Source organism: Dipodomys spectabilis, unplaced genomic scaffold (genome assembly GCF_019054845.1).
Source record: "Dipodomys spectabilis isolate Male_0828 unplaced genomic scaffold, ASM1905484v1 ptg000216l, whole genome shotgun sequence".
Lineage (NCBI taxonomy): Eukaryota > Metazoa > Chordata > Mammalia > Rodentia > Heteromyidae > Dipodomys > Dipodomys spectabilis.
This window is the reverse complement of record NW_024870893.1, coordinates 290,566-314,531: the sequence shown is the minus strand read 5'-3', so window position 1 is coordinate 314,531 and position 23,966 is coordinate 290,566. Positions and strand designations below refer to the sequence as shown.

The 23,966-nt window shown below is 36.2% G+C and overlaps 1 pseudogene; it reads left to right on the top strand.

Annotated features, from left to right (window-relative positions):
* Positions 1-2,311: 2,311 nt before the first annotated feature.
* LOC122122901 lies at positions 2,312-23,766 on the top strand (annotated as a pseudogene).
* The last annotated feature ends 200 nt before the right edge of the window (positions 23,767-23,966 follow it).

Here is a 23,966-nt window from a genome sequence, read left to right as displayed (position 1 = left end):
TTTACAAACATTTTCTGTGGCTGGGTATTGCAGTAGGCCCTAAATTGTGAATATATATTGTTTTTCTAGATCCCAGAAATGTTGGAGCTCAAACTTAAGATAAAACACTACACTACAGTTAACAAAATCAGTGAATCATTTTGTTGAGGCAGTAACTTTCTGATTAAATCTTCAAATAGTTCAGTAAAAAAGAACAGGTACTGACAAACAGGATTACATTGAATTAAAACCTTCAGCACAACAAAGGAAAAGTTAGTAGAGTGAATAGATTGCCTATAGAGTCAGATTGCTAAACATCTGGCAAGTGATTAATAAGCAGAATATACAGGAAACTCAGAAAACTACTCTTAAGCAATCAACATGTCAAATAACACATTGGCAAATATGGTTAAAGATAGTTCTCAAATCCAGAAGTATAATTGGCTAATAAAAATCACTGAAAGGAAGTGGTGCTGTAGCTCAAGTGGTAGAGCGCTCGCCTTGAGCTGCAGAGCTGAGGGACAGCGCCCAGGCCCAGAGTTCAAGCCCCACGACTGAAAAAAAAAAATCACTGAAAATCCTTGGCATTAAGGAAATGTAAAGCCAAAGGACATTAAATTTTATCACATTCCAGTGACAATGTCTATTTCGAGAACACCAATAACCAATTATGGCAAGAATGAAGTGAAAGGGAGCACGTATTCATGGCAATATCATTTCATGCAACCACTACAGAAATGTATGTGATTTCCTCACGAAACTATTAATAGATTTACGACATGAACCATTGCCACTTTTTGTGAGACTGAGTTTCACTCTACACATACATGTACAAGTATAAATAAAGCCTCAGGGGAGCTAAAATATAGTACCGAGTATTTTCAAAGTATACAAATATAAAATCCACTGGAAACCTCCTGAGAAAGGTTTTCTTTTCCTCCTGCTTGTTAAAGTACATATTCAGCTTCATTTATACTGTGATATGTATGTGTATGAAACACTGCAGCCTTGTGCAGAGTGTGCTCACCGCCCTGAAGTAGCTCTGCTATTGAGGTCTCTGCATGGAATTTGGGTCTAACATTATGACAAGTAGAAAACAGACAGATGGTTTCATATTGATTTATACTTGACATAGCAAGAATTTCCTGTATTACCACGTTTTCTCAGACAAGTACATTATTAAAAATAATATCTTAGCCTGGTGCCGGTAGTTCACGCCTGTAATCTTAGCTGCTCAGTAGGCTGAGATTTGAGGATCACGGTTCAAAGCCAGCCCAGGCAGGAAAGACCATGACAATCTTATCTCCAATAAACCACTAGAAAACTGTAAGTGGCTCTGTGGCTCAAGCTGTAGAGCGCTCGCCTTGAGCTGAACAGTGCCCAAGCCCATAGTTCAAACCCCACAACTGTCAAAAAAACATCTTGATTGTGTTTAGTAAAAATTATCTATGTGAAGGTGAAATATCAGAATGCAAATGTAAACCTCAATTTGGGCATTGAACTTGACTTATTGAGGCTGCTTAATTGAGGATATTTTTGATGAACTGATCTGTGAATTTGTCAAAATACATGAGAAGCAAATTTTTTGCAGAGCCTTCAATATGACACTGCTGCTTTCAGCAGCAGCACTGCTTCCCAGGAAATAGTAAGTAGGTACATTTGCAGAGGACTCTGCACATGGAATTCTCATGGAAACCTGCCTGGATCAAGAAGCAATGTTCTGTGGCTGTTCTGGATCTTGAGTTTGTGAACTGAACTGACCCACTGTGTGTGATGTCCTAATAGCTTTTGTTGATATCCCAGTGGCATACATTTTTTTTCTGGCCATTTCACCATGCACCTGATTAGGCATCCTCTGATGCAATCCAGTTACATCATCCTAAATGGCTTTCATGCAAATAGTTTCTTGTTACAGATGTTGGACCAAATATATCAAAGTTAACTTTACCCCTAGAGACTCTGAGAGGAAATCTTAGCAACTGGGCTGAATAAGGGGAATCAGTAAACATGTTTTCCAACTTATGTTTTCCTTCTCAATGCAGGGTCTCAGATGCAGAGCCCCATGGAGGAGTTTTACCCTTTCTGCCTGGGGACTTGCAAGAGCTTTCCAAGAACTGGGGGCTACAGTAGTCATCTCTGTCAATAAAAAGACACATATACACATATACGAAAATACATGAATGTATATATACCTGAAACTGTTGGCTTCACGGCCAGTCAGGATTTCAGCTTGGCAGATGCTTCAGGAATGTCTCTTTTGACTTTCATATTCTTTCTCCTTCAGCTTCCGCTCCTTGTTAGGGCCTTGCCTAGCACTAACTGCTTTTCTACAATGAAGAAGCGAGCGCACACGAATGGAGATGTGATGATTGCTGGGTTTTTCCCCCTCTACACTTTAGGAACAGATCTCAGTAGCAGTGATGTTTCTGGACAAGAAGAGAATAAGCCGTAAGTAACTCATTAGTTAAATTTTATTTACTGTTTTTTTGTCAGGATAGGCAACTCCTGAGGGAACTCCGGGCGTACTGATGAGTGTACTGTCTCTTTTCTAGCCTGAAAATCCATACTTACTGCACCAGAAATGGCTCAGTTTCATTTTTTCCTCTTCTATCTACTGTTGAGTAAATTTCTGCATGCTGGTAGAAAATGTATCTGGTTTCTTCCATGTAACTCCTGTTTCCTGGGAAACAGCATTTCACTTTACTTTATTCCATGCCAGATCTCACTGGAGTTGATGAAGTGATATTATTACAAACAAATTGAGTCAGTTTCATGAGTTCTGTGCTAAAAGACTACAGACACATTTCCTTTCCCATAGGCAAATCGTCTGAGACATTTTGTTTATGTATCACTTTAATCTTAAGGTCTCTGAAACACATTCTTATTGTGGACTGCTGGCTCATGGGGATAATACTATCTATTCAGGAGGCTGAAAGTTGAGGATCAATGTCTGAAGTCAGTCCAGGCATGGAAATATATGACAGATTTATCGCCATTTAATCAGCCAAACCTGGAAGTGGTGATGTGACTCAAGTGACAGAGTGGTAGTGTTGAGCAAAAAAGCTCAAGGAGTGTCCAGTCTCTGATTTCAGTCCCTTAGACACACACACACACACTCTCTCTCTCTCTTGCTATCTTTCACTTTAGACAAACAGTGACTTTCAAACTAATCACTATTTCACTATTTCATGTCATATCGAGGTGTTAGAAAACATTATCAAAGGTCCCTTATGGGAGAACTTTATCTATACAAGATGAGACCTTCTTTAATTGTGTACATCCATATCATTGGCTATTTGTCGCTATCCGAAGTTATCACTAATAAATGGCTATGAAAGAAAAGGAAGAAAGAAAGAAAAATGATTCTACAACACTCAAAGGAACTCTAGCAGTCAATTTGATACCTACTCCAAGAGGAAATGCTTATTGCCTCTACCATGTGTACTCCTTTCCAAATCCTGGTATGAGAAATAAAGTCTGAGCTACCTGCTCACCCATGGGAGCAGAGATGGCAGCAATAGGAATTACTCTCTTCCTTACTATAGAATATATCTGTCCTTATCTTCTATGCCACTAGTATGTTTGGTTATCATTTTTTATTCTGTACTTGTCCTAGGCACTAATGGCCTGGGCACTGTCACTGAGCTTCTTTGTTCAAGCTAGCTACACTTCTGGAACTTTCTGTTTATTAATTAGAGAGAAGAGGCTCACAGACATCCATGTCCAAGATGGCTTCAAAACATGATCCCGAAATCTCAGGCTCCTAAGTGCCTAAGACTTCAGGCATGAGCACCAATATTTACCTCATTATTTACCCATGGTTAGCTGTTTTTCCTTCTCTTCATTTCCCAAAACATGTTTGGCTACTTTTGTTACTTTGCTAATATAGTTTCATAGCTATCTACAGACATAAAGAGAATTACAGTCTGGTTTAGTAAAGTATTATGCATGATATTGACAACAGATAGTAATATTTATTCATGAAGTATTTATTGTGGATAAGTGGATCACTGCAATTAGATATCAGGCTGTGATATCTGATGTTACCCACAGGTTCATATTGTAGTTCCACCCTGCATATCATAAAATTAGATTATGGTCACTCACTCTATTTTTAACCAATTTTATACCTTCTCTGATGTCCTTTGTCCTTTCCCATATTTCTCATTTCTTCTGTTCATTTTCAGCTTCCTGGTGTAGCTAGGAATTCAGGAATGAGGCACCGGTATTTGGCTTGCTTTGCACCCTTGATTGGCTTTCTCTAGAACTCTAGAACTCTGAGCTCACCACTTCTGTCTTTTCGTTGCTTAAGGGGAGATAAATGTGTCATGGATTTTTCTGCCCAAGTTGGCTTTCACTCAGGATCCATGGGTCTCAAACCCCTGATTGGCTAGAATTTCAGGATTGAGCAACCAGCACAGGCAATTTTAATTCAGAGCTATCTTCAACCTTTAATTTCTCTACATCATTACCAACAATGCAATTTTGGGGAATTTTTAGAAAAAATACTTTGTTTATGAATGTGTACAAACCATATTATGATGGGTTCCATTGTGATATTTCCATATACATAGTACATATGAAATAAAAAAATTACTTCCTTCTTTTGGTTTTTCTACTAAAGAAATTTAGGAATGATTTTCAGAAACTATTTCTGTGTTCCAGACTATCTCTGTGAAGAAATAGCTTGTTTGTTTTGTACAACGGTAGATCCAGGTACAAATGTGCATGAAGGAAAAATAGAAATTTAAATTATCCATATGACTACATTTGAAAAGTCATCACCAAAATGAGAAAGCCTCTAGTTCCCAGAGCATTATGAAAATGTAACAGAGACAGTAATAAGCACTGAAAATATGAACTCATTCTATCACAATTGAACACTTTAAGGCACTAATATGCAGGTTTTTGCCTCACAGAATGTTTTTTTCTACTGTATCTTGCAGATATTCAATTAATTAACAAATTAGCATATATGACATAGCTCCTTCTTAACTTCTGCCACAGAGGAGCAACATTTAAACACTATATATTTCTAACATGTATCTCCAGCTCATTACTCCACCTCATTACTGAGGTACTATATCTTGATACTATGATTTAAAAATGCACATTCCTTCTGCTCACACTGCCATCTTCCAATTCAACTTAAACTTCTCTGGCCCTAAATGTTCAGTTTAATATTTTACATTCCCTCATTGCACACATACATTTTAGCTCAATTGAAACTGCAATTTTTGTCTGGCTTGATGGGTAACTCATTTTATCTTTTAGTTTTACTCTTCTGATTGCTCAAATAGTTTAACATTCTTTTCAGTATTGGATTTCCCTTTGTAATTTTTAAATTTTAATGTGTCTGCAAATCTGCTTGTTCCATAACTGCATTTTTCCTACTGGTATCTAAAATTTAGAGTTGTTTTATACTGTGCTATTAATCCTCTGTGATATGAATAGGTACCAGTAATTTCAACCATTCATTTGGATATCCCACTATTTCATCCATTGTGCTGAAAATTTTAATTTGATGCATCCAGAGCTACTTTGTTTTGTACTGTGGAATATGGGGACTTGTGAATGAAAAGCCTTCTTCCACTCAGTGAAATTTAGAGCTTATTCTTGCTATTATTTTATGAGCAGTTTGACTTCTATTAAAGTTATGTTGTCTCTCAATTTCTCTATTACTTGTAAAGTTCTAATTCCTTATTAATAAGCGATCAACTTGTGAGTTGAAAAAAAGTACAGATTGAAGAATAGGGTCAAATTTCATTGCTGGACAAATGGACACCCAGTTTTACAGTGCCATGCCTTTCTTAGGGTCCCATTCCCAGGCCAGACATTTTTTGTGAACTTCTCAAATCATCAGGTAACTGTATTTGATTACAACTATTTCTGGGCCTTATATTTCATTGATATATTGTCAGTTTTCAACACAGTGATTTTTCTGCTACTTGTCTCAGTATAAAATAAAGATAGTGATACTGCAGTATTGTTCTTGTGCCTTAAGATAGGTCTAGATAATTGGCAATTTCCTTTTTCATAAAATTTAGTCTTGACTCTTCTGTTTCTGCGATGGAAATGATAGGGAATGGGATGGAGGTTGTACTAAAACTGTAGATGGTTTTCTGTAACATGACTTTATTTTTTTACCATACTGATTCAGCTCATCCAGAATCCTGGGAGATATGTGTCTACATGGGTGATTGTGGTTATTTTGGCTATGATTGTTCATGACTTTTACTTTAGTCTTATCAACCTTTTGTTTTTGTACAAGCTGATTTCGATTCATTGTTTATTACTACTATTTTTATTCTCTATTTATTTTTCTGTTTGATTTTATTCCTTGTACTAATTTGGTGGTTGGATATCAAGTTCCTTGAGTTGCAGGATAAGTTGTTCTTCCACAATATTCTCTCTTGATTTAAGCAGGGTTGTTATATTCTTTTCTTTCGTCCATTTTCTATATCCATAGATTTAGTGTAAGCTCTTGTTATTTTCATTTGTTCTAAGGATCATTTTATTTTTTATATTTTGTCTTAAAAAAAGCTTACTTGGGCTGGGAAGTTGGTTCAGTGGTAGAGCGCTTGCCTCGAATTACGAGGCCCTGGGTTCGATTCCTCTACACCATATAAGCAGAAAAAAAGCCGGAAGTGGTTCTGTGGCTCAAGTGGTAGGCCACTAGCCTTGAGCTGAAGAGCTGAGGGACAGCATCCAGGCCAGAGTTCAGCCCCCATGACCAAAAAACATAAAGTTCACTTTATCACACATTAATCTTTAATGAATTACATTTAATATTTTAATTATTATTTAAGTATTTTATAATTGTTGGAAAATAAAGTCCTTTGGTTTTATGTTTGGGCATATTTTGCTTGTTAAATTCTCACATTACTATAGTATGACCTGCACGTGTGTTAAATATATTTTCAAAAAATTAAAACTTGGCAGTGTTTAATCCTGGCATATCATCTCTTCTGGAGAATGACCAGTATGTTGATGAGCCATATATTATTCAATAGAGGTTGGCTGAAATATTCTTTTGGTGTATATGGTGCTCATTTTACCAAGGGTGAAATTTAGTTCTCATGCCTCCCTAATTTTGCTTGGAAGATGTCTCCATGAAATCTTCAGCTCTTGTTGTATTGAGGACTAACTCACAGTCTGATTTTATAGCTTAGTGCTCTGGTAGTGTGAAATAAACAGATAGGATTATTTCATATTGCTAATTTGATCTCTTTATCATGATGTAAAATTTTTGTCACTTTTTGATTCTTTCATTAAAGTCTATCTTATGTGTTGTGTTATAGATACTGCTGTTTTTTATTTTGTTTGCATGGACTGCCTTATTCTACTTCTTGTTTTTCAATGTTTAATTGTTATAGTGAAGGTGATATACAGAGGGACTACAGTTACCTAAGTCAGGTAATGAGCACTTTTCTTTTTGAATAGTGCCACCTCTTTCCTCATTTTCTCTCAGTTCCCTAACATCCCCTCCAGAAGAAGTTGTATATTTGTTTCAACCCAGTTTCTGTTTAACTGCTGCAATATTTTACCCTTCAACTACCATGTCTGTGCCCCCCCTTACACTCAGTAAAATAGATAATCTTACACACAATAACGAAATAAAAAGAGTGACAAAGGAGAAAACAAAGAAACAAAACAAAAAGCAAAATGACAAAAATCTCGTTTCCAATTCTATGGAGTGCACTTTAATAAACTTTTTTAAGATCATATAAATATAGCTATTGAGCATATGTGATCATTCCTGAGATTATCCACATTTGCTCTCACCATGTGAGTGTTTTAAAGCCTGTAAAATTTGTCATGTCCAAGTGTAAGTTTTTGTCTTTTACCAACCAGTGTGCATATATATGTATATATATATATACATATTTATATACATATATACATTTATATACATATATATGTACACATATATACATATATATGTATACATATATATACACATATGTATGTATGTATATATGTACATATATATATGAATATAGTGTGTGTGTATATATATATATATAATAAACTTATTTTATTTATAAAAATGAGGCAAACCATTTAAACTATAATTTGGATCTGGCTTACTTCCCTTAATATTATCTTTTCAAGTATTTCCATTTCTTTATCTAGTTAGCCATACATTCTTTCACATGAAAAAATATAATGATATTTGGTATATATACACCACACTCTCACATTCTCTTGATCCATTCCAACACTGACAGGCATGTGGTTTGAATCCATATCATAGCTATTGTAAACAATGTTTAATAAACATGATTGGGTTGATAGCTTTCCTGTAACTTCGTTTTTGTTCTACTGGCTGAATGTCTAGGAGTGCAGTCCTGGGTCATAGGGAAGCTCTATGTTTACTCTTTTGAGCAACATTCATACTGCTTTCAAGAGTGATTGAACAAGTTTACATTCCCACGAGGAGTGTGGTAGTGCTCCCTTTTTGACACATCCCTGCCAGCATCTGAAATTGTTAGTTTTCTTGCTAATGGACATTCTCATAGGGTTGTGGTGGGCTCTCGGTATGTTTTTGATTTGCATTCCTTTTATTCCCGGAGACTTTGAATATCTCTTCCTATATTGACTGGCAATTCTTATTTGTTCACTGGAGAAATCTCTCTTTATGTCTTTAGACCATTTATGAATAGAGTTGTTGTTTCTTTGAGGATTTGTTTATTGAGGGTATTTTTTTAAATTTTGACCTTTGAGAAGATTTTATGTATGACGTTTTCTAACATCATACATTAAGTCATACATGTTAGAAAGTCTTTCTCCCATTTTCTCAGGTATTTATCTTGATAAGTGTGTTCTTTGCCATGCAGAAATATTTTTGGGGGTGAATGCAATTTACCTAGATTTTACCTTGATTTGTTGTGATTCTGGAACTTGACTAAGATGTTTCAATCTGTGATATCCATCATGTAACCTTTATGTCTCACAGTCTCTTCCTGTAATACCTTTAGTGAATCTGGCCTTACATTGAGATCACTGATCCATCTGGAAATGATGCTAGTAGTTTTCTGCTCATGTATACAAAATTCTGCCAGCACCATTCATTGAAGAGGCTTCTTTCTTCCATTTTGTGTTTTTTGTTTCCTTATGAGATAGTAGATGGCTATAGATATGCAGGTTTCTTTCTGGGTCTTCTATTCCATTGGTTCTCAGGCCTTTTCATGGGTCACTACCAAATATCTTTTCTTACTAAGGCTTTGTTTCAGAGTTTGAAGATAGATATTGTTATTCCCCTAGTACTGTTCTTGATGTTAAAGACCATTTTTGCTCTTTGTCATGATTTTCCGTCCATAAAAATTTTCATATTTCTTCTATATCACTCAAGATTGTTGTTGGGATTTCAATGGGCATTGCATTGAATGTGTAGAATAACTGAGCAGTGCTGCCATGTTCACGATGATAATCCTTCCCATTCAGGAGCATCAAAGTTATTCCATTAAGCTTGGCGTCAATGGTTCACACCTGTAATTCTAGCTACTCAGGAGGCTGAGATATGAGGATCACGAATCAAAGCCAGCCTGGGCAGAAACTCTGTGAGACTCTTATCTCCAATAAACCACTAGAAAACCGGAAGTGGTGCTCTGGCTCAAGCAGTAGAGTGCTTGCCTTGAGCTGAAGAGCGCAGGGACAGCGCCCAAACCCAGAGCTCAAGCCCCACAACCGACGGGGGAAAAAAAGGTATTCCATTTACTTATAAATGCTTTAATTTTTTCAGACAGTTAAAGTTTTCTTCAGGTTTTGTTCACATCTTTGGTTAAGGTAATTCCTGGGTCTTTTTAATTTTTTTGAGTCTATTACAAAAAAGTGGTTTACCTGAATTTAGTCACAAACTTCTTATTGTTGGCACACCAGAAATCTACTGATTTTAATGGGTTTATTTTGATTCTGTACTTTTCGAAAGTTTTGGATTAGTTTGGGGGAAGGAAGCTATAGGTATCTTCCAATACTGGGTTATGCCATCCGTAAACACCTCAATGTAACACCAGACATCCTGAAAGTATTGCAGGAGAGAATATGGGAAACACTAGAGCTCTGTGGCAGAGGAGGGGCTTCTTGGGGAAGAAGTTGCTAGTACCAACTGTTAACTGACCCCTCAGCCATGAAGGTTTGGCTGACTAATAGATGCCATGGTACCCTGAAAAAAATTACAAATAGGGATTGTTATACCTCTCATTTCCTATTTGGATCCACTTCTTTTTTTTCTCTTGCTTTATTTCTCTTGCTAGAAATTCCACTGCAATATAGAAAAAGAATAGAAAATGAGCATCTGTTTCTTCTTCCTGACTTTAGAGGAAATTGGTTTAATTTTTCACCATTGAATGTAATGCTGTCTATAATTTTGTGTGTTCTTTTCCTTTTGTGTTCAGATTTGCTAAGGGTCTCTCAATTTTTTAATTTATTCAAAGAACCAATCTGTTCATTTTTTATGCGTTCTATGGTATTTTCTTCTCTATTTTGTTTACTTCTTGTTTTAATTTATTTGTCGGCCATAGGGCCTGAACTCTGGGCCTGGGCACTGATGCTCAGCTCTTCAGCTCAAGGCCAGCACTCCACCACTTGACCCACATGGCCACTACCAGGTTTTTCTACTTATGTGGTGCTGAGGAATCAAACCCAGGATCTCATGCATGCAAGGCAATCACTGTACCACAGAGCAACCTTCCCCGGTTTTAATATTATAGTTTCCATTTAGTGGTTTTGAATTGGTCATGTTCCTTTTGTACAAGGAACTTAATGCTTATCATTAAGTTATTAATTTGTGATTTCTCCAATTTGTTTCTGTAGGCATTTAGAGATATAGATTTTCTTCTGACTACTGCCTTCATTGTGTCCCAAAGTAGCTGATTTTTTTTTTTTTAGTATTCATATCTATTGCTTCATAAAAACTAGAATCAACCTTCTAATCTTATCAATAACCTTCTGGTCATTCCGCAATATGTTGTTCAGTCACCAGTTTTAAAGGATTTTCTGTAATAGCTTTGCCTGCTGAATTGTAATTTTCTTCCATTATGATCTGTCAGGATATAGGGAATCATGACATTTTATGAATTTGCACAGATGTGCCTTTTGAGTTACCGGATGATCTAGTTTGGAGAATGTTATTTGAGTGGCTGAAAAGAATGTATATTCGGATGCTCCTGGGTGAATTATTTACTAGTTTTATGATAATTCTATTTTATCAATGCAGTTGTTTAGGTATAATGGTCCTATGCAGAATTTTTGCCTGGATGATTTATCCAGCTACAACAGTGAAATGTTGATGTCACCAGCAATCAATGTGTTTGCATCTATGTTTTTAGATAAGTTGTAGATTAGTAAGTATTTGTTCAATGAAGTTGGGTGTCCAGTATTTGGTGCATGGGTATTTAGAATTGTTGTATGCTCTTGAGGGAGACTTGTATTTATTTTTCTGCAGTGCCCTCCTTTGTTTATTACCATTAATTTTAATTTGAAATCTATTTCATCTGGTATTAGGATTGCTACTCCACCCGGTTTATGGGAGCATTTGCTTGAAATATATTATTCCAGGCATTCAATTAGAAAATGTTCATTTCAGTTGGCAAGATGGGTCTCTTGTGGACAGCACATACATGCTTCTTGCTATTTGATTCAATTCTCTAATCTGTTCCAATTATTTGGAGATTTAAGGCCATTCATGCTGAGAATTGAGAAGTGTTTTGTAACCCCTGACATGTTATTCACCTACTTGGTGGCTGTGCCTCATCTTTTCCTATAATGTTTAGCTGTCTCTCTAATAAGGAATATTCTTTCCAACACTATGGCATTCTGATTGATTTTCTATATGTATTTCCTTAGCTATTTTTCTATTGCTGGATTGATGAGGAAAATTATTTCAGTTATTCTTGTTATGCAATTTTATATTTGTTCACTAGTTATGAAGGAGTATTTTGCTGGGTACACTGTTTTTGGTTGGTAGATGTTTGCCTATAAACTGTGGCATACATCATTTCAGGCATTCTTCCTTTCACTATCTCATATGAGAAATTTGTATTTATTCTGACAGCTTTTCCTCCATAAATAATCAATTATTCCTCTCTAATATCTTCCAGTACCCTTTCCATGGGCAATAGCATGCTCTTTTCTGGTCTGGACTGCTTAGGCTTCTACTACTCTTTGTTACTGAATGTGTCTTTATTTTTCCATGCTCAGAAATTTTTCTAATAAAATTCCATTAGATATATTTTCTATCTTTTTTTATTGCTTGCTCTCCTCCTTCATGAATATGTAATCATAAAGTAGGGCTTTTGGTTGATTCCTAAATTTCTTTTTTTTTAGTTGCTTTTTTTTTTATTGTGAATATACTTTACAGAGGGGTTACAATTACACAGGCAATGTAATGAATGCATTTCTTATCAAACATTGTTGCTTCCTCCTTTGTTTCCCCTTACCATTCCTTCCCATCCCCCCCTTCCAGCCCAGCCCCCTCCCACCCGGCTCCCACGAATTCTTGCATGCTCCTTTACTTTTTTTTCCCCAGGAATTATCAGTGTCTTATATCCTTTTGCCAGGAGAAGACACTTTCATTTCATCTGTACTATTAGTTTCCTTTTCATCTGCGATATAGATTTACCTTTATCTTTATAGATGCCATGACTTCTTCTAATAATTCTAGTCTCATCAGGCTCAGGAATTGTCCTGTGTACATTTTCTTTCTTTTCATATTTTAATCAACCTGTTCTTAAAGCATTTTAGAACTATATTCTTGGTCCTTCATTGTCTGACCCATAGCCTGGACATTTTCTCTAAGAATTAAACTTGCTTTACTTGGCATTTTTCTTGTATATTCATGGATTATTTCTCTCCATTTTGAATCATTTGTATTTTCATGTTGTCTCCATTGTGTCCTTCTTTGAACAATGTACATTGATTTCGTTATATTAATTTTTTTATGTTCTCACAACAGATTTAACATTGCACATACATATCACAAAAGAGAAAGGAAAGCATTTTTATCCTCTTTACAACTTTATGTTTTTTTCCTTTTCTATATCTCAAGATAAATACACTAGCAAATATATTAAGTATTAGTGTAATTCCTCATGGTGGATTTGGATGGTGGATTTCAATGTAAAGATTTCTCACAATTCTTTCCTCATAACCTACATTGGAGGCTCCTTTCCCCATATTCAGTACCTTGGAGTTGGTTGACTACCTATGTTCTCATTACATAAATAACAGCTAAATTACCTCACCTGTTATTAAGCTTTTCTTGTGGTTGATATTGCAGGAAGAGCTGTTGATTTTGTTGGGTATGTGAGCAAAGCTTGCTATGCAATCTTGATTAAATAATGCTTTCCTTCTCAAAGATGCTATTAAGTTGAAGAATTGTTAGTTAGCTCAACCTGCAAGATAACCACTTAACAGCAACTGGGTGACTGAACCAGAAGGCTTTTCACACAGGTCTCCACCTGTTTTACCATATTTACCCAAGGTGAAGGCAACAGAATATTTTGTGTCTCATCACAACTTACTCCATGCCTAATGGAAAATGTTGCATGTATATTGTAGAGGAGATAAAGCAAGCTCTTGGCTTAACTAAGTTTCTGAATGTAATTCATGACAAATTCCTTTCATATCTTTACATAGCCCTATATTCAAGCACAAGACATTGTATTCATATTCCATCCTAATTGGGCATAATATTTTACCATACTTATTAGCAGAAACGCAAGCATTCCTTCCATAAAAGCCATAATTTTGAAATACTCCTGCTGAATTTCTATGCTCATTATGCAGGTTTACCTTCAAGAACTACCAGTGTGTTTTGGCCTTGGCTTTTGCTATAGAAGAGATCAACAAAAACCCTGATTTTTACATAACTTAACTCTGGGATTTAGTATCTATGATGTTCAATATGGATCAAGGACATCATTTGAAAATCCCTTCGTTTGCCTTTTTGGGAAATATGACTTTCCAAACTATAATTGTATGAGAGACAACCAGTCTATAGCAGTACTTACAGGACCTTCAGGAGCATTATCTTCACAGATTGGGACACTGCTGGACCTCTATAGTTTTCCACAGGTGAGAGTGTGAGCGGTGGGAGATATTAAGAATGCCTATTTTAGTGCCATCTCAGGTGTTAGAAGAGGACAAAAGGAAGAGATTTGATTTATGGAGGGGAAGGGAATTAACAAAATGCTTAAATAAGGATACAAGTTGACCCATTGTAACAATGAGATGTATAAGACACTTTGGTGAAAATGAACTTTACAACTTTGGCAGAGAGGAAGGTGGACAGGAGGAGTGTGGGAGGTGGAGAAGGAAGGGATGGTAGGGGGAAAACGGAGGAGGAGGTAACAATGCTCAATTGGAAATGTACTCATTACCTTACTCATGCAACTGTACCCCCTATGTACAGTATTTTTTACAATACAAAGCATATTTTAAAATGTAGAGGAAAAAAAGGGTATGTACTCAAAGATAATGTGATATTTCTAGTCCTGTTGGTTTCAAAAAGGGGATGAAAACATTATAGACAAAAGGTATTATTTTGGAATTTTAAGCCTTATAATTGATGTCGATTCTTTAAGAAATTAGGAAATGGAAAATGACTTTAAAATGTCCAGATATGTTGAGCATGATGCTGATGGACCACATCTCTAATCCTAGTGACTCAGAAATCATTTCTAATTAATTAGAAAAAATCATGCAGTAATGTGTGGTTCAAGTGGTAGAGTGCTACTTTGGGGGGGAAAAGCCAAGAACTACATAAGGCCCTGAGTTCCTGGCCCTTTACTAACACACACACACACACACAGAGTCACACACATATATGCAGGCTCATGTGTAAGATACATTGAATGCAATATATTGGACTTAGAAAAAGAAAGGCGTATATGATCTCTCATATGTAATATTTTGTCTAAATAAGGAAAATGAAATATTAAAAATATCTGGACCACACTCAGATATGTATATATATATATGTATGATCAATCTGACTAAATTATGGTACATAGCAGGGTAGAATTGAATGATGTAACCGTTCAGAGAAAGAGACAGTACATAAAAATACCAGGCAACTGAAGCATATCTTCAATGAGGGTGGCTTTTTAGGTGTTCAGGGAATATGGAAGAGGAGAAAGGAGAGATGGGCAGTAGAAAATATTATAATATTCAATGCACATATATGTGAAAATGGAACTAGCAAAGTCAGTGAATATGTGGGGTGGATATCGATTACAGGAGTTGATGGAAACAGGGACAATGATTAAGAGATTTTGTAAAAACAAATTAATACATTGTCAAATAATTAAAAAAATTTAAATTTATTTCTTCCAAAATTAAATGAAAAACCTACCTTCCAACTATTGCACATAGTTATGTGATATATATATCATGACTGGAATTAGGATGGATGGAAATCTTCTCATTTTTGCAGCATCCTGTTCTCATTCCCTTTAGCTGACCTCTGGGCCTTTTGATCATGCTCTGAGTGACAATAATATGTTTCCTGGTCTCTATCAAATGGCTCCAAAGGACACTTCAATAGCCAATGGCATGGTCTTATTATTACTTCACTTCAGCTGGAATTGGGTGGGACTGATAACCTTACAAGATGAGAATGGTTTGTGGATTCTTCCTGCATTCAAAGAAGAGATGGCCAAGAACAGAGTTTGTGTAGCCTTTGAGCTATCATTACCAAATTATTCCATGTCGAATATTTTCAAAATTATGGCACATTATAACCAGATAAATAAATCTTCAGCAAATATCTTCATTGTGTATGCTGATAATGAGTTCCTACGACATTTATTTACATGTGTTGAACAATTTTTAATAAAAGGCAAAGTTTTTATTATGAACTCAGAGTGGGATGTAACCATGAGAAAGAGATATTTCATTCTAGGTTCATTCCTTGTACCTCTCGTTTTTTCACACCATCACCCAGATGTTTCTGGATTCACAGATTTTCTCAAATCAGTTAACTCGTGCAAATACCCAGAAGACTTTTTTCTTGCTAGGTTATGGTCTCTCTCCTTTAATTGCTCAGATTCTGTGTCTGACTGTGTACTGTGGGAGAACTGTCCTCATGATGCCTCCTTGGATTGGTTGCCTAGGCATATATTTGACATGAGTATGTCTGGAGACAGTTATAGTGTATACAATGCTGTGTATTCTGTGGCCCAGGCTCTCCATGATATGCTGCTTTATCAAACAGAAACACAAACAATGGGAAATAGAAATGGGATAACGTCTTCCCCTGCACAGGTAAGGCCTTCTGTGTTGTACATCACACATTAGGAAGAAAGTTACTTTTTAGGGAGGTTCTTACACTATGAAATTAAATAATTTTTGTATTGTCTGAAAACCCAAGATACTATACTTCTTCATTTGTGTGTGAGATTCTCTAGGAATGTTTTTATGTACTTTTCAAGAAAAGCAGCCCTGAAAAAGGACATTTCTAAAAATCTGTTTAGTAACAAATAAACCAACATGTTTATAGCTAATATTTTGAAGACTTCAAAATCACCATTGAAATCTGCATTTCTTAAGTAAGTGTAAATGATGACCTCCTGCACATAATTATGTATATTTTTCATAAGAGATAATTTTATTCTATTTTATCTATTAAATTTTTACCAAGTTCATACTACAGATGATCACAAAACTAGTGGATGTAGAAACCTATAGTAAGCAAATGAAAACGTTCTCACTAATGACTATTTACATGAAATTGGTTCCTCTTGAAGAGAGGCCTTCTATTTCCTTGCTGAGTGACCAGGATTCCGAAAGAATATTTTTATTCTCTGATAGGTTTTCTTCTATGCAACTCACTAGGTGCCTCTACTATTCTTGAATTCTGAATCAAAAATTTAAGGCAATCATGAGCCTTTCTTGGTTCAGGTTTTCCTTTTTAACTCTGGGATATATTTCACCATATATTTCTCTTTTAGCTGCATCCTTTTCTGAAGAACATCCAGTTTCACAATCCTGCTGGAGATCAAGTGATTTTAGATGAGAAAAAGAAATTGGGGGCAGAGTATGATATTGTGAACATTTGGAATTTTCCCGAAGGTCTTCAACTTGAGATGAAAGTAGGAAAATTTTCTCCATATACTCGTCATGGTCATCAACTGACTTTATCTGAAGATCTAGTAGAGTGGACCATAGGAACAACAGAGGTTGGTTGGATTCAACAGTAATGATTTTAAGGATATATAAGTAAAAAAATTTCACCCTTAAAATTTATACCTGGTTGGGTGCCAGTAACTTACTCCTATAATACTAGGTATTTTGCTGGCTGAGATATGAATACCATGTTTAAAAAAACAGTGCTAACAGGAAATGCTTTGAGACTAATCTCGTATTAACCATCAATAAAGCTGAAGTGGTGCTGTGGATTAGGCACTAAAGTGTTAACATTAAGCAACAAACCTCAGATACCCAACCCAGACTCACATTGTAAGATTTAGTTCTGGCGTGTGCGTGCGCAAGCACACACACACACACACACACACACACACACACACACACACATACTAACAGACAGACACACACATGCATGCACGCACACACAAATATATACCCTATGTGCTTACTAAAAACCAAGTAGTGGACATTTAAAATACTTCCCACTTACGAAATTGGATTGACTGATTGTTGGCTATAAAAGTAATAGAATACATTAACAGTACTTGGGTGAGGGTGCTCTTGCTTCTAATTATATCTACCCAGGTGGATGACTACCTCATATCTAAGATTATAGTTTTGTTTAAAGCTCAACTGGGTAGAATATTCTATGAGACTTTTTTGTTTTTTATTATAAAAATAGTATACAGAGGGGTTACAGTTACATGAATAAGGTAGTGAATACACTTCCTATCGAGCACTGTTACATTCTACTTTGTTTTTCCCAACTATCTATTCCTTCTCCACCTTCGCAACTCCCCCATCACCCACCAAGTTGTAAAGTTCATTTTCAACATAGTGTGTTGTACATCTCATTGCTACAATGGGTCAAATTGTATACCTATTTGAACATTTTGTTTTTTACCTTCCACTCCCCAAATTAGAAAAATGTACATACAAGACCCAGGTCACCAAAATTATATACAGTGAAAACAGGGGCATTACCATAGGGGAGGAACATAACAAAGAAACCAAAAATCATATAGCACATTATAAATACATTAAAAACAATAGCAAGAAAGAAAAAACCACTTATGTCCCCATCTTTGGGTTCATTTAGCTTAACATCATCTTATATGCTCATATCTCAATTAATAAAAAATCTCAACTGGAGATTTGGCTCAAGTAATAAAATGCTAATCTTCAGCACAAAAACCTCAAGGTCAGTGCCCAGACTACGAGTTCAAGTTCGACGATCATTTCCAAAAAAATTTAGCAGAGTGTTTGTAAAAGTTTATTAGGAATATTAAATTGCATTTTTCTTAGCAAGTTTCTACATTGTGACAAAGAATCAGAGCAATCACTTTATATGTTTTAAGGGTTTATTTTGCTCCCACTTGTGGAAGTTCCATTCAATGATTACTTGCCTACTGCTTAGGTATCTTTGGTGAGATGAATCAGTGAAAGAGCCTGAGCAAAAAGATTCTCACCTCATGGCCACTGTATAAATGTGACAGTCTTTGTATTCAAATAACCTTAAAACAGAAGGCCTATGCAATATCTTACTGCACACTTTTCAAGCTTCAAAGAAATTTGTTTCTCTTTACTCCTCATCATTCACAAATAGCAGGAAATAACAAATAATGACATGAATTCTAGGAAACTCCATAGCTCTGACAAATAGGACTTACTTTCTCACCATTAATCCACTTTTAAAGGTCTCACACTTCTCAAGAGTTCAATAGGCTAAATAGAGATCAAGCTGATAGAAAATAAGTTGTTTGTGGTATGATGTGGAATCTATACCAACGTTGAATTAACTGACCAGAATTATGTGCATAAAATGCTACATTTAATAATCCTGTTCTTTAAAAATGAAACTTTTGGAGTGTCAGGTAAAAGTTTGAGCAGTTACTGACACAGATCTGATTTTCTTCAGCCTCCTCACTCTGTCTGCAGTGAAAGTTGTGTTCCAGGATTCCGGAAAACCCCTCAGGAGGAAAAGGGTGCTTGTTGCTATGATTGTACCCCTTGCTCAGAGAATGAGATAGCTAATGGGACAGGTAAGTTCATGACTTGGGGAGAAATTTATATTCTCTAATAGTGTCCCCAAACCATGCAATGCAAAAGGTGTGTATTAGGATTGCAGCACCAATGTCTTCCATTTTACTCATAAATTAATTGTGACTGTAGAGGTTCTTGCTTCTTGAAAAAGATCACAGGTTGTCAATTATGTATAGAACTAATTTTTTTACTCTCGCATATGAATGTTTGTTCAAGTAATCACTAATGTAAGTTTAATGCCCATCATATTAAGCGCAAAGCTACTTAAAGGATAAGGTCTCCGTTTTTTGTTTTTTTTCAAAATTGACTTCAGAAAATAAAGAAAAAAGAGATCTTGCACATTTTTATTTCCTAGTGCCCAGAAATATTGTTGCTACACAGCAAGTGATGTGATTGTTTTATATATAAGAAGCAATCAAAAGGGTTGTGCACAGCATGACTTTAGAGCTTGAAAGTGTGAGTTGATTTTATGTTGCCCCATGCATTACAAGCAAGCGGGACAGACAATATGACAACTTCAAGGAAGGGATATAGGGCTTTTATTTATATTGTCCAGAGTCATGGAGGGAAGTACAAACCCTGTGATGCACACTTTTCGATGAAGGGTGTGAGTGGTGAACACAAAGCTGAGAAGAGCTATGGCAACATGAAGAGGTCTGGAAAAATTTAGGGATAATAGAAATGGTAAGGAATAATATGTGTTATAGACACGTAAAGATAAAGTTATTGTGAATGTAGATTAGACATAGAGAGTTCGTCTAGCATGCATGAAGTCCTGGGTTCAATTCCTCAGTATCACATAAATAGAAAGAGCCAGAAGGGGCACGGTGGCTCAAGTGACAGAGAGCTAGCCTTGAGCAAAGAAAGCTCAGGGACAGTGCGCAGGCCATCAAAGCAAGTCCCAGGACTGGATAAAAGAAGAGAAAGTGGGAAAGTGTGTGGGAATATGATGAAGATACAATATGATACTGAACATATCTGGTAATACTCGGGAATTTTTGTTTTTATGCTGATAAGTATTGACATGTTATAATTTTCTCTATGTAGGGATTTTCTAATTTGCTTTTTAAGTACTGAAAAGATTATTTGAATTCCTCACCAGATGTGGAGAATTGTCTGAAGTGTCCAGATCATCAGTATGCCAACACAGAGAGAAACCAGTGCCTCCAAAGAGCTGTAAGTTTCCTGGCTTATGAAGAGCCCTTGGGGATTGCCGTGGCCTGCATGGCTCTCTGTTTATGTACACTCACAGCAATTGTTCTTGGAGTCTTTGTGAAACATCAGAACACCCCCATTGTTAAAGCTAATAACCAAGTTCTCAGCTACATCCTGCTCATCTCCCTCATCTTCTGTTTTCTCTGTTCCTTGCTCTTTATTGGCCGTCCAAACACAGCCACCTGCATTCTACAGCAAACCACATTTGGAGTTGTATTCACAGTAGCTGTTTCTGCTGTCTTAGCCAAAACTGCAACTGTGGTTCTGGCCTTCAAGGTCACTTATCCAGGGAGAAGAATGAGGTGGTTACTGCTCTCAGGGGCTCCTAACTTCATCATTCCCATCTGTACTCTGATTCAGGTGACATTCTGTGTCCTTTGACTGGGGACTTCACCTCCCTTCATTGACACAGATGTACACTCTGAACATGGCCACATTATCATCCTGTGTAACAAGGGCTCCCTCACTGCTTTCTACTGTGTCTTAGGATACCTGTTTTTTCTGGCCCTGGCCAGCTTCATTGGGGCTTTCCTGGCCAGGAACCTTCCTGACACGTTCAATGAAGCCAAGTTCCTGACCTTCAGCATGCTGGTGTTCTGTAGTATCTGGTTCACTTTCCTGCCTGTCTACCACAGTGCCAAAGGAAAAGTCATGGTGGCTACAGAGGTTTTCTCCATCTTGGCTTCCAGTGCAGGGCTGTTGGGCTGCATTTTTGCTCCCAAGTGCTACATCATATTGTTAAGGCCAGATAGAAATTTTCTGCATGGTTTTCAGGACAAAACACGTGCCAGGAGAAATAAACCCTGAAGATGAAACTTAAATGTATGATTAAATACATAGAAGGCCAAATAAACTCTACATTTCTTTTTCCATCAGATATTAGTTTATATTGTTAGAATCAATTTGATGAATAAGTGAGTCTCACTCATTTCTCATATGATAGTACAGTCACAATTTTTAGCCACCTACATTTGAATTTTGTTCCAATATCTTTGGATTTTCATGCTTACACTGCACTTATCCAATCATCTCCACTAATATATTTTAACTGCTACTAGTTTTTGAATTGTGTTTTCTTAATCGTTTGCCTAAAAACTTATTTTATGTTGCTAGTCCTGAGTCTTGATCTTAAAGCCTGGTTACTCTCGCTTAGTTAGTTAGTTTATTCGTTCATTCATTCATTCATTCATTTGGTCAAGGCTAGTGCTTTACACTTGAGCCACAGCTCCTCTTTTGGCTCTGTAATGGTTAACTGGAAATGTTATTCGCTTAATGTTCCTTCCCAGGTTACCTTTAAGCCATGATCACTACATGTTATCCTGTGCAGCGGAGTTAATGGGCTTTTTTTAAATTTTAAAGTACATTATCTTCCTACCTGTAACTATTCTTCTTAATCATGACTCATTAATATTTTCCTCTTCCAAAAGATCCATGTTTTATATACTCAATAGTGTTTATTTTGCTTCATACTTGTATATTTCCATTCCCACATCTTTCTTTTTCCTTATTCCTCAATTGATTTTGGTGAAATAATCTCCCCCATTCTCTCTGATTTCAGTCCCTCTCTCTTCCCTTTCCTTCCTCTCTTCTTTCTTCCCCCTCTCTGCTTCTTCTATATTGTTTTAGAATTTTAAGAATTGGTTAAATAAGCTACAAAGTACAACTCAGTTGTATTGTCTTTATGAAGTAACAGCTAAGGAATGCAGAGAATCATAATGGGTTGCTTATCCATGGCTGGATATAATTTTCAAGTTATTTTTGTGTTATTACTTTACAAATATTGTGAAGGCTATCTGAGTTGGCCAAGTTTTGGAAAACAGAAACTGCTAAAAACAATGGGCCACAGAATTTTAAGTTCCAAGTTTGTTCCTTGATGATTTCAGTTATAATTATGTAATGATAATTTGATGGCAACATGTTACTCAACAGAAAGCAATAAATGGGGACCAATAATATATATGATATATCATATATCATATAATACACATTATACATATATATAATATATATTATACATATATATTATACATATAACATGTATACATAGCACATTATATATATTATATATATAACATATAAGTATATATGATTATGTAATGCCTTTTTTCTCACCTAATATTTGAGAGTCAAATCTTTGATTCCTAGTCCATCTTAAATAGTACTTAAATTACTGAGTATCTGTGTATCAGTTTGTTCTTGTGAGACAGTGAAAGGTGAAAAAGGGAAATGTTGGTCACACTGGCTTGCTGGACATTAATGAAATTTATCTCTGGAACTAGATGGGAGAGAATGAGGGAAGAGATGAATTTATGTGAAAGGAATTGCACTCATTTCTGGATATAGGTAAAGGTAAACCACACCTCTAACATAACAATCATGTAAATTGTGTGTTGGGGAAGAATTAAAGAAAACAGTGATTTTAAGTCCAAAAAGTTTCCATACTAATTGTAAACCTATACCAAATAGTGTGTTAGACAAAAAGTTATCTCTGAGTTTATTCTAGAGTAAGAAACCTTATACAGTCATGATTTTCTGGGTTTTCATTCCTTTATTTTTATTGTAATTTTGTGGTTTGGGTTTGGTTTATTTGAGATGGGTTAGGGGCAAGGTAATTATGTACACCATGCACATCTCCAGCCTTAGGAGTGGTAGGATTACAGATGGAGCCCTCCATATCCAGCTTGCTTATGTTAAATGTATCTAAATACTGTCTTTCAACGAAGTTGACTCTGGAAGCTACTTATTCTAGTGATGAAACCTATGTTCATAAACAATTTTGGAAGTGTTTTAAAGTCAAATAAAAAAGTCAAAATAAAAGATCCCTGGGATCTTTTTACCTTAGTCACTACAAGGGACTTCATACGTCAATCATCCTATAGGGGTAACTGCAGCTTACTGTCCAACGTGCCTCAGTAGTTATCCTCAGTTCTGATGTGGAGGGTTGAGGTTAATTCATGCCTGGAAAATACACAAGCATGTATTTGTGGGTGGTCATCAGGAATCAAAATGAGATTATTGTTTTTAGTAAAATTAACAGCAAAGTCAATACTAATAAGAAATTTTCTGCACCCCCATTCTGTCACCTGATAGAGAACCAAGGTTTGCAGGGCTTCCTCTAACCATCTTGTGCCCTTTGTTCTTCAGGATTCACAAGCAGCCCTCTCGTGCTCCACGTGTGTTTCCCAATAGATGTACCCATTCTCAGGACCCATGACTGGATGTGTCCAATGATGGGTATGCTGCCTGCTAACCGAAGTAGTATATCCCAAAGCTGAAGGTTGTAAGTCTTGATGTAATTTATTTTCGTGTTTCGAAACAGAACGATTAAAAGTGTTCACATTTTGGAAGACAAGGGAAAAGAATCTCATGGGACCAGAGTAACAGATCGGCTGAGGTTGATTGGAAACCATTTTATATATGTGCTGCAGATGTGCCTAAAAAAATAGCTGGGCTAGCTGAGAAAGCAAGGCAAGAAAGGGCAGGGCTCTCATTAAAAAAACTGGTAATTGTGTGTGTGTGGAGAAGTGGTTCATGCCAGTAATCCAAGCACTCAGGAGGCTGAGATCTGAGGATTATGGTTC